Source organism: Pholcus phalangioides, unplaced genomic scaffold (genome assembly GCF_987345545.1).
Source record: "Pholcus phalangioides strain wild (caught in Gottingen) unplaced genomic scaffold, Ppha-v1.0 ptg000004l_1, whole genome shotgun sequence".
NCBI lineage: Eukaryota > Metazoa > Arthropoda > Arachnida > Araneae > Pholcidae > Pholcus > Pholcus phalangioides.
The window spans coordinates 135,832-148,001 of record NW_028301597.1 but is presented as its reverse complement, the minus strand read 5'-3'; the positions used below and the strand labels follow the sequence as shown (position 1 = coordinate 148,001).

General features: G+C 35.7%; 1 protein-coding gene and 1 long non-coding RNA gene across 8 annotated transcripts in view; one reads left to right on the top strand and one right to left on the bottom strand.

Moving 5' to 3' along the window:
* The window catches only part of LOC149086369 (uncharacterized), a 139,408-nt gene extending 130,608 nt beyond the window's left edge, over window positions 1-8,800 (bottom strand). For 5 of the 7 annotated variants that reach the window (XR_016195717.1, XM_089254888.1, XM_089254860.1 and 2 more), the window contains exons 1-3: window positions 8,741-8,788; window positions 8,229-8,288; window positions 5,355-5,423 (exon numbers count right to left, since the gene is read on the bottom strand). The gene's annotated coding sequence lies outside the window, so the exon portion shown is untranslated. Of the gene's footprint in view, window positions 1-3,207; window positions 3,227-5,354; window positions 5,424-8,228; window positions 8,289-8,740 lie in introns of those variants that run through there. The other 2 variants (XM_089254879.1, XM_089254872.1) reach the window with 2 other exon arrangements.
* A 184-nt stretch (window positions 8,801-8,984) lies between these two features.
* Window positions 8,985-11,485, top strand: LOC149086368 (uncharacterized). The gene is made up of 2 exons (XR_016192556.1): window positions 8,985-9,106; window positions 9,856-11,485. It is a non-coding gene; the product is annotated as an uncharacterized LOC149086368 (long non-coding RNA).
* Window positions 11,486-12,170: the final 685 nt, after the last annotated feature.

The window sequence follows — 12,170 nt, the reverse complement described above, 5'->3', positions numbered from 1 at the left end:
ATTTTATGTAATGTATAACAGTCACACTCATACCATATTTAGTCATGAAATATTTAAATAATAAGCAAAAGTTTCATTTCCAACATTCCTGAAAAACCTTTTATAACCTTATCACACAAAAATGTATACACTTACATAATATTTTAGGAATAAAATTAATTTTTCAAGAAAATTGCAATACCTCATCGTCAGTACTTTTCTAACCATCAAGGTTTCTATAATATACACATTTCTATCTAGAAAAGGGGGGGGGGAACCTACTCGGACGATACACGATTCCTACCGGGATATAACAGAAGACTAACCAACCACTGACGTTTCGAGGGTATAAGTAAACTGGAAAAGTAGGCGTGGCTTCGAAATGCGCACACTTTGATTCGTGGCGTAAAATTTTACACCACCACTTTTGATCAATTAAGGTGAAAGGGCAAGTCTGAAGCCTGGACAAAATAACGCCCTGAACGAAACTGTCTTCGGGACAATATAAGTTTGTGTGGTTCATCACCCAACGACTTAAGCAACAGGTTGTCCAAATAGCTCTCCGTCTCCGAGTGGATTTTTGGCAACCCAACGGTTTGTTGGAGAAGAATCAAAAGGAAAAATGATGTTGACAACAAGGCAGCAGTAGGCGGAAAAGTTACGTCCCCCCCCTTCTTGTCGCTACAGGTCACTCTTACATAGTTTTTTAACCAAAAACTTCGAGAACTCGGCATGGTCAAGCTAAGTCTTTTCTGAGGATCACGGACACGAAACAGACATCACCGGCCGGCATTTCCTGGTTAAAGGTTTTACCCCTATTTACGCATTTTTTGTCACATTCGCGCATCTGTCACACGAATCCAAATTTTAATAGTGAAACGTTACCTTTGCTGGGGACAATATCAAAGCCGGTGGTAAGTCCAATTTTTCGTTGCATGCTTCTCCTTTTTTGGGGGCAAACGATATGGCTGCATTCACGGAAATTAAGTGTGTACTTGGTCCAAAGAGACCCAAAACTACAGTTCTAAGCTGGCAACATGCCAGAACTATTGCTACTTTAATCAATGATAAGACCCCAAATGGCCCAACCCATTTCTGGAAAACCATTCAGCAGGCCGTAACGGCAGCTGAAATCGCTCATCCAGATGGCATCCCTTTATTCTATCCCAAATGCCATTGCTTTCCATAAGCTTTATAAAGAATATTCTTACTATTGTAACGATCACCCAGAAGAGCTAACTCTTGAAGAGAGAGACAGACTAACCAAAAAAGGTTTGGCGTTCTTCAGATCAGAATGCAATCACGCCACAAATATTTGCAAAGGTAAAGAGAAAAAAGTAAGAAAATCAAATGCAACCAAAATAGCTGGGAAAAGGCAGAAAAATAATGAGTATACAGATGTTTCTGAAATAAGTGCGAAGAAGACGGATACGATACTGCCCAAACAGAGAGCCAAGTAGACGAGACACTAAAAGAAACACAGAGCAACACACAAACATCAACAAATGAAAAAAAGAAATAATCATCAATACACTTAACCAAGACCTAAACATAAGCGAAACTGATGAAAGCGACAGTGAAGGAAAATTTAACACAATGATTAGCAAAAGAACCAAGTCAATACTGAATAAATACAGAGGTATCCCCCCATTGGTTTTAACAAACGTTACCGACTGGGGACAATTAAACGAAGAATTAAGTCAATTTTGACAGCAAGAGTACTCAGGGAAAAACGCAGGGCCTAACTTTAGGCTGCAGTTAAATTGCTGAGAGGACTGGGTCTCTGTTACCAGATACTTCAAGGATAACAATATAGAATATCATACATACAATGATACCCCTAGAGATACATTTAAAGTTGTGATTAAAAACCTACATGCTTCTTGCAAGGTTGAGTTTATTCAGGAAAAGCTAGAGGAGCAAAATATCGAAATCCTCTCAGTAACTAGAATGACTAGCTTTAAAGATAAAAAGCCGCTACCCATGTTTTTGGTAGAAATGCCCAAAGGGGAAGCGAATGAAAAAATATTTGAAATTAATAGAATATTAAATATCGAGGTAGCTGTCGAAGCATACAGAAGAAGGGGACAGATCATACAATGTTACAGATGCCAGAGATGGTTCCATGGCCAAGCCCGATGCTTTAATACTTCACGCTGTCTGAAATGCTCACTTCCACACTTTACATACACTTGCAAGAAAACGAAGGAGGATGGACCAGCCACATGCATGTGCAAATTGGCCCCACATAGCGAGTTACGCTGGCTGCCCAGCTCATCCAAGAAACCAGAATAAAAACAAACAGCATAGATACAACACGAAACCATGGATTCACAACACAGAAACAGAGACACAGAACAGATATTTTCAGAGGAACACACAAGATACAACATCACAAGACTTAAATAGACAAAAAGAACAGGTAGTTAGAAATAAACAATCATACAAACAACATGCACATAATAATATAGATGATAATCAAGAGGGAAATGTCGAAGACCACATAATGACAGGAGCAGGAACAAGTACGCAACAGTGTCAGACAGCATTACTGACAAGTGAAAAATAAAAAATTGTCAAAATTGCAGACAACTGCCTATTAGAATTTCACACTGATAAAACAGTGGAAGATAAACTTGAAACGCTTAAGGAAGCCCTACTCAACATCATACATATACATAGATATAGGGCTAATAAGCGAAACCTTCCTCAAACCAGGAAAACATGCAAAGATAGCCAATTACACATGCATTCGAAAAGACAGACTCCATGCATCCAAGGGTGGAGTGGCACTGTACATTAAACATAGCTTGAAATACAACCTTGTTCAGTTGACCGACTCCCCATATAACCTCGAATGCCTGGTGGCAGATATTTCATTCCCATGATCTCTTAATATCAGAGTAGCCGTAGCATATAAACCATCGAACGCCCAACATGACTTTGAAACGTTAAAAACAATATTCAACACTAATTTACCTTGCATTTTAATGGCTGACATGAATTCGAAACATGAGTACTGGAAATCCAGATTCACAAATAAAAATGGGAAACTTCTTAAGAACTTTTGTGACAAGAATAATATCCAAATAATAGGTACAAATAAACCCACGCATGTACCAAAAATAACTGAGCATAAGCCTGATGTACTTGACATTACACTTGTTAAAAACATGAAACACAACATAAATCCAGTAGTTTTAGATTTATTTAATTCAGATCACTTACCACTAGAAATAACTTTTGACATGTACGAAGAAAAAATAACTCAACCGCTTAAAGTGGTTATCTGGAAGATTTACAAACAAAAATTAATAGAATACCCTATTATTGAAACTAAGTACAATACAGAGATTGAAGCGGAAATATTGACCAAAATAATCACAAACAATATCCAAACAGCCCTCAAGCAAGCAACAACTGAAAAACCTAGAAACACTAACCCACTAAAATTGCCTCAATGGCTAAAAAATTTAATAAAAACCAAAAATAAACTAAGAAAACTATGGCAAAAAACAAGAAACATAGAATTTAAAAGGCTATATAACGAACATTGTAAAAGCAAGAGGGAGGAAATTCAAAAATTTCAAATCGACAGATTTAACATGTGGCTAAAGGAGGCAAGTGCAGAAGATTGATCACTATACACTATTTACAAGAAAATGAAAGTTGTTAAAAGAGGCATACCAGTGATACATAGCCAACATAGGTGACTAATTTACGAAGATGAAGATATTGCGGAAGAATTTTCAATGGACTTGGAAGACCAATTTACACCAAACCCAAGCACAACACACAGCAGGACCCCTCACATAATAAGGGAAATAAATTAATTTATAAATGCACCAAAGCTAGATAACTATGAAATGCCACCAACATCAGAAGAGGAAATAAATGAAATAATCAAAAAAACTCAAGCCACGTAAGGCCCCAGGGTATGACGGACTCACCTCACAAACAATTAAATCACTAATGCCCAACATAATTAAGTCACTCGTTAATCTATTCAATCTACTACTTGCTATACAATACTTCCCAAAAATATGGAAAAATGCCATTATTAAAATGATACCAAAGCAAGGAAAGGAATCGGAATTTACCACTGGGTATCGTCCAATAGCTCTATTACCGCACATATCAAAAATTTTTGAAAAGGTTTTCCCTAATAGGCTCAATCAATTCACATTCGACAATGAACTAGACAGAAAAGAACAATTTGGGTTCAAGAAAGCACATGGAACCATACACCAGCTTGTCAGGATAGTCAAACACTTACAAGAGGCGAAAGCATACAAAGATTACTCCATAGCAGTCCTTTTAGATTACAGCAAGGCCTTTGATAAAATCTGGCACAAAGGGCTGTTACACAAAATGATTAGAAGGGGGTACCCTACAGATATGATTAAATTCTTAAAATCTTACTTAACGGGCAGAACGTATCAAGTCAAAATCAATGAAAAGACTTCACAAAAAAGCCGTATTCGCTCAGGTATTAATCAAGGTTCCAATTTAGGACCAACCATACACAACATTTTTATGGGAGATTTTCCTGAAGTACCGGTAGGAATAGTAGGCAAATATGCCGATGATGTTATAGTAATATCCACTAGCAGAAAAGCTCAAAAAGCAATAGATAACCTACAAGAACTCATTGAAAGAATAGAGATATGGAACTACAAGAATAGAGCAAAATTAAATGTGGAGAAATGTGTACTGATTTGGCTAACAAACAGAAAAATACCCACAGATTCATTTGTAATAATTAATAATCAGGAACTAGAACCAACACATGAAACTAACTGCCTTGGGATCACAATTGATACAAAACTAAACTTCAATACACATATTAATAATCAAATGCATAAAGCTCAAATTTCAACCGAAAGTTTAATGAGATTCTATTACCCCAAGTCAGCTCTCAGCTTAAAAAATAAAAGACTTATGTATACTCAAATAATCAGACCAATATTAACATATGGAGCAACAGCATGGGTCTTCGCCAATAAAAGCAACATATATAAATTACAGGTTTTTCAAAATAAAATGCTCAGGCGGTTCACAGGAGCACCAAAATTTTTTAGAAATGTAGATTTACATAAGGAATTAAAAATTTCATCTATGTTTAAACATTTCAAAGATCTCACTAGAAACTTACATGACAAAATGGAAGAATCAGAATTTGAGGAACTCAGGGAGATTGCCAACTATAATGAAAACCAACATTTAAGGGCTCCCAGGCCTCAAAATTTCCTAACATATACATTTCAAAAAGAGTTTTAATGGGAAAATAGGGAAGCATAAAATAAGCACACAGGAATATCAACAGCATAAGACACAAACATGTTAAGACCGAAGTAAACCAAAAAAAAACTTACCGGATAATTCCAGATAAATAAATAGTGATATCCACATCAAGACTATATAGCTTTGGTAAAATAGGAATTCTAAATAAACATCCAGAGCGTCAGATTTTATACGGCATGAGGCAGCATCCGAAGGAAACAAAAATAAAATAAAAATGAGATTAATTAAAGAAATCAATACATTATTGATACAAACAGTGGCCTAGCCAGGTTTTGGTCCATGGGAGAGCGAAATTGGGAAAGGTGCCATTTTTTTGTCCGTGCTCAAGGCGCAAACTTAAAATTATGCATTAGTGGAAAGAACTTTAAATTTCCCAATTTAAAAAAAATCAAATTTATTTTACAAGATATACAGAAGACTGGATATCACGACCCGGGTTCGACTCCCTCAAAGCACTCGTCCGGCAATCGAGGGACCCGGGTTCGACTCCCGGTAGAGGCAGAGATGAGTTTTTTCCTTCCTCAAAAAATTAACATCTCAAATAATAAATATCTTCACAACATCCAGTCTTCTGTATATCTTGTATTAAAAAGTGGAGAGCGACATTCATGTCATATATATAGCCATCTGGTGGCTCGTCGTCCATGAGCTATTAGCTGATCAGTTCACCGTCCATTGCACGGTTCCGTTCGGCACATATACGCTCTAGCGAAGGAAAATCTCTATCTCCTCTGTAGCTTAGTGGTCAGACCACTCGTCCGGCAATCGAGGGACCCGGGTTCGACTCCCGGTAGAGGCAGAGATGAGTTTTTTCCTCCCTTAAAAAATTAACATCTCAAATAATAAATATCTTCACAACATCCAGTCTTCTATATATCTTGTATTAACAAGTGGAGAGCGACATTCATGTCATAAAAATAAAAAATAAATATTTTCTCTGTCTCTAAAATTATTCCAAGATATGAAAGTATAGAGAAATCTTCATGCTTCCATTTAATCGCTTTTATCATCTTACTCTCTTATTGTAAGCATGTATCACATGTACACTACTTCTACTCAATCATGCATGTACTTCCAAGACATTTCTCTTATGGAATTTCTAACAAATTAATGCATGCCGGAAAGTTCTTTCTTATATTATGCATGACCATAACGTATATAAGATGTCATAGTTATGCATGGTTTCGATTCGAGAAGTTTTGCCATCTGTCTTCCATATTAGAAGTAAAACTGGCAGATGCCTGAAGTTTCGTGTTATGCAAATACCACGGTAAAAGCCTGCCTGCTCTCTGCGAGAAGGCTTTCCAAACGAAAGATAGGTTAGCATTCATACCTAGAAATTGAAAAAAAAAGAAAAAAGACTTGCTTCAGTCAACCGCGACTGTGCCACTAGTGGGGTTCACACTGGGATGAATCCATCATGATGTTCACACGATCGCAGTGGTTATCACATACTACTAGATTGCAGACGCACAAGCGGAGGGTGGCCTGAATCCAAAAAGGTTTAGGAACCACTCCTTCAAACGAATTAGTGTGTGCCAGAAATTGTCACAAAAGTTTAAGAAACACTGGATTAATAGGAGGGGAGATATACATGCCATGAGTTAACAAACACAGCGGCCATAACTTTTTCCAGGGAATAATTTCTCTGATTCTGCACACTGCTATATATGCATAATGATGAAACAAACAGTGATTCATAGAAAAGAGAAATTACACCATGAAAAAAGACAATGTTTCTGAAAAAGTCACATTTGGACATAAAACTATGCCCTCTATCACCGTTTATAATATAGTACAATATATTGACGACTATAATTTCCTCTCCCATTCTCTGCATATCAGAGCGCTATTGACTAAAGATTATAGGTTTTTATTTACCCACCTTTAAGAAACTCTTCCAGAACCCCCCTTTTGTACCCCAAAATCTTGAGTTTTTAGAGTTCAAAAGCCCATAGCTGTTTTCTACCTTTTCCTAGTATTTGATACTGCTTTATACACAAGCTAGTAGCTCTTGCCAAGACACCTGCAGATAACGTGGCATTTCTAGGCACTATGAATCTAGCTAAGTCCCATATACATAAAGTGGTATTTCTAGGAGCTCAAACACTACCTAAGGCGCCCAAAGAAAAGGCGATACTTCGTGGAGCTTGAATCCTAGCCATTACTTCATAGGTTCAGTGGTCTGTCCACAGTAGGTTCCCGTGCCTAATTTCATCAAAAAGTGCCTTAATCAATGCTCTTGGTTGCCCTTCAGAAAAGAATGAGCTTTTCGTGAACGCCATATCCTCATACCCATAAAAGGTATTTCTAGGAGCTCTACCGAGAACGACCAATAACAAGAGAAAAAAGTTACAGCTAGAAGCGGGCAAGATTATGCCCTTTAATAAAGAAGGACAGAGGCTGATACGAACATGCTTCCAGATGAAGAGCTTGAGAGCAATTGTCAAAAATGGTAATGTGTGGAAACCGCCACTTTCTTTTTTTTCCCCTTCTTCTCTTAAGGATTGGTACAAACTCAATCACTGTGAAACTGCAAGAGGCGCAAATATAAATGTAGATTTTTTTTTCTTACTCAACATTTTAGTCAATGAAGTTAGAAAATGAAAAAGTTAATACATATTTCTTTCAAGTTTTTTTTAAAGATCAAAGTCATTTAGAAAAATAGACGCCAATGTAGGCAAAATTTCGATTGGGGGAGCAATCGCTCCCCCCCCCGGCTACGCCACTGGACACAAACAACGAATAATAATAAACAGCTTTAATAAATAAATAATTTTAGCAAAACTCCTTAAATTTTATGAAGGATAACAGATAACCCTCGAAGCTAAAATTCCAACATACATAAGCGAATACAGTACCACTTCAAGTACAATCTCGAGATAGATAAGCACGTATAAAAACATGCAAAGTATTTAATTTAATCAAGCCAGTATTAGACTTACATGATGACCCATCGAGGCATATAAGCGCTTAGATGAATTAAATATGATCATGGTAATTACCTAGAAAAGCAACAAAATTAAATAATATATTCAGATTGAATAAACATTATAATAGAATAAAACAAGTACATATAATTATCTAATGAAATGTACATATACTCACTATATTATGCTCAAAGTAATACATTGAGAAAATGAAGCTATATAAATAAAATAAAAATTATTACATTGGTAGTTACCAAAAACCCACGTAGATGGCGCCAAAGGGATACAAGGCAGCTCTAATGTATTAAACGCTAAGACAAATAACCACTCTAAATGATTACAAGACATAACTTTGTTAAACACTTTAACTATAAAATATAACGTGGTTATATTGTTATTATTGTTACAATATTCCAAACGCCTGATAATTATATTAATTAACCTGAATGCACAGTTCAAACAACTTCAAATGATTCTTAAATCATATAGACTAATACTGCAGATACTCAATTGATATAATTACTTACTGAGATTCAACTTAAGGCCCGTGGAACAGCGTAGCCGGTAGGGACCACGAAGGAATGCTTAAAGCGCAAGCGCGAATCGGCGTGATTTCACGCGTGACGTAGGAGCACTTGAACAATAAAGTTAGCATAGGTAGGAGGTTACTTTAAAATTGGCGTCTAAAATTGGCAAAGTGGCTTAAAAATTACATTCTGCTTCTATTGCCAAAGCCGCTCGTAAGTTGCTTAATGCAGCTTTGTCTATTGCAGATTGTTCGCCATTTTTTCGTCTCGTTATGCTCGTGTTTTCCACATTTTTTCCCATTATATTATTAAAAATCATGGACAAAATGAAGAATATGAAGAGCGTGCATTTTCATCGATCCAAGGGTGAGTTTATTCGTTGATTAAGTCGCAAATGAAACGCTTGCAAGGGAAGCTCATTCCCCGATCCCCAAGACGATCAAAAATTAGATAATGTTTTTGAAGGGGCTCCAGTCCGGAACAATTATTTTTTGTTTTTTTCATGCAATAAATTCACACATAGGGACCCGTGAAACATCTGACAGGGGGACTTCTGTAGGATGTGGGGTAGTGGCTCACAAAAATAAGAACCGGTTGAAATTTTCGAAAATTTGCCTGGTAGGGCCTCAGAAAAATCACCTGGCTTCTTTCTCAAGATGATCAAAATTAAAAGATTTTCAAATCGAGAGGCTGTGTCCATACATGAAGACAATCATATTTTCTTATGGCAGGGGTGGCAGCTTAGGAGAAAAAGGGGGACCGTTGTACCAGAAACAATTTTCTGTCGCAAAAGGGAGGGCAAATATGCGTTTAGGTGCCCCACTATTCTGGAGTACTAGAAACACCTTCGAAATAAGTTTATAAAAATTGCTTCATTATGCTTTGTTTGTAGGGTAATCGACATTTCCAGAGAATGTTCGTGGGAATTGATGTATTTCAATGAACGGTGGAATGGTGCATAGTGTCTGCTAATTAATGACCATTTTCTATTGTTATATATGCATGTTTATATATATATATATATTTGTCATTAGTTATTTTTCATGTGTATTGATTTTATTTAGTGTTGCTTAATCGTGTTATTGATTTTATTTAGTGTTGCTGAATATTTGTAGGGTGCTGTAGCCTAGGTTGATACTATACTCACCTAAAGTACCAAAGGATGTGTAGAGGTGTTGCGAGTTTGATACCTGGTTCGTTCTTGTCAGAAACTTCCCTGACATCGGGTGCAGCAGAAATGGCAACATGACCACAGAAAAGAGATTGCTTACTACAGGGAGCCCCACACCAAGGGGTTAGTGCACCAACCTCTCTGTGAGTATGAAAAAGGGACAAAATATCTAATGCTGCTGTTCAGAATCTGGAATAAATTATAGGTCCTGGTCTATTTAGCCCTCCTGTGCAGAAAATGACCGTGGTGCGACAAAAATGATCTGAATGTTATAGTATTTATGAACCATATCATTGATATTTTTTTTCAGCAACTTGTATAGCAGTTTTTACCAAGACATTTTTATTATTTAAAACATTTCTATCAGATCTGTGGACAGGTGTTTTTATATTGATGCTTTGACGAAACGTTGAAGGGAAACATCAGCTCTAGCCTGCAGGAATAATAGCTCCAGTAATTCTCTCTCAAGACATGGGTCTGGGTGGAGAGGCCGCTTGATCATGGACTTTGATGTCAAGACATTTTTTTACTTGCATCACTGTCTGTCATCCAGCAGCCATTTTCTTGGAACATAAATCCTAACATAAAATAAGTGTAGCCTCTTCCCTACGTTAGTGGCTGATTTCAGGCTACTGCTGGAGCTTCCAACATGAGACTAATGATGTACGTTACAGGAAATACCTTTGACTGTGAATGAGCTAAACCAACTTAGTTATTCATTTTAGTGGAATAAATCAATGTTTCTTTTTTCCTCTTATTACTATTTTAGTATTCAAAACTATTGATCTATATTTCCTAAATCTGTTTCATTCATTCTATTTTAATTTTATTCTTAACTGGCATTTGACACGAATTTCATGCAATTTCTGTACTACTTGCTTATTTATATCTGCCATGTATAGAGATGTAAAATTCTCGAGAATAATCTTTTAGGAGGATATTCTCTGGAAGGACTACTATTATAAATCACTTGAATATTCTCCTGTTTATTTATAATGGTTTCAAGGATATTATATATAAATACATTTCTCTTCCCGTCAAGAAGACTGGGAATATTGAAGTTTGTAACCCGTAATGTTAAAGTTTGAAAGCAGGAAAATGAAACCACTATTGCTGAATTGCACAACTTGCAAAGAAATATGAGCGATAAAGAATTTAAGTGTATGTACATTGAAGAAAACAACAGTTCTGTATCTTAGAATAAAGGTGACTATTGAAGAATAGCTTTCTTCATCAATCACCTTTTGGTTTAATTTTTTGTTTTCAACTTATTTCTGAAAATTTATCTAATTTTAAAATAATGTTTTAGGGTTTTAATCTTGAGATTTCTAAAATCTTTATAACCAAATTTTTATACACAGAGAATATTCTCGAACTGAAAGTTATCATTGTGGGGTGATTATGCCAAAAATTGTTTTTTGTTTCAGGCAATAAAAACTGATATATATTTTATAATATAAACAAAACTAGTAAAAACATTATGCATTTTTCTTTTAAATAATAAATATCGATTATTCTCCAATTTTTACATCCAGGAGAATATTCTCGCATCTCTAGCCATGTAAATTTTTAAAGATTTGTATTTATTCATTGAAAAAATGGGCATTATTTTCCATTATAATTATCTTCTGATTTGCATACTGCTTTCTCTATGTGATAACGTTACTTAATTTTATAACACACCAAATAGTATTTAAATGCTTTTAGAAAAGGGCAAATATACTATTTTATGTATCTTGTAACAATCAGAAATATTGATTTTCAACGTTATTTTAATGGTTTATTTACAATAGTTAAAACAATTAAGTTAATAATTATAATTCTTTCACACACTTCCCTTCGATTCAAATTGAATACAATTCTTTAATTTAGATGAAAAAAACAACAATTGGCAGCCCATAATTGAGGTATAATTTTATGGGGAATGACTAGGGTCAAATTAAGTTTGACTTTGCTACACGCCCTCAACTAGTCTGGGGCAGGACCCCAAGCCAAGTGGGTCCCCTACATAAAATTATGCATATATTTTGCTTAGAAATAACCACATTCAAGAAGCCTCCACGAAAAAAATCTGCTTTGAGAAGGCACGTTACGGTCTTGCCTTGCTGTACATTAATGGAATTATCACAAAAATTAGAAAATTTGCCTGGTTTTAATTTATACAAAAATTGCCACGTTTTCAAGACAAATAAAATTCAATTAGTTTAATGGTCAATGGTTGAACCTAAACCCCTAATAAGTCGTCATTTTTCTTCAGGC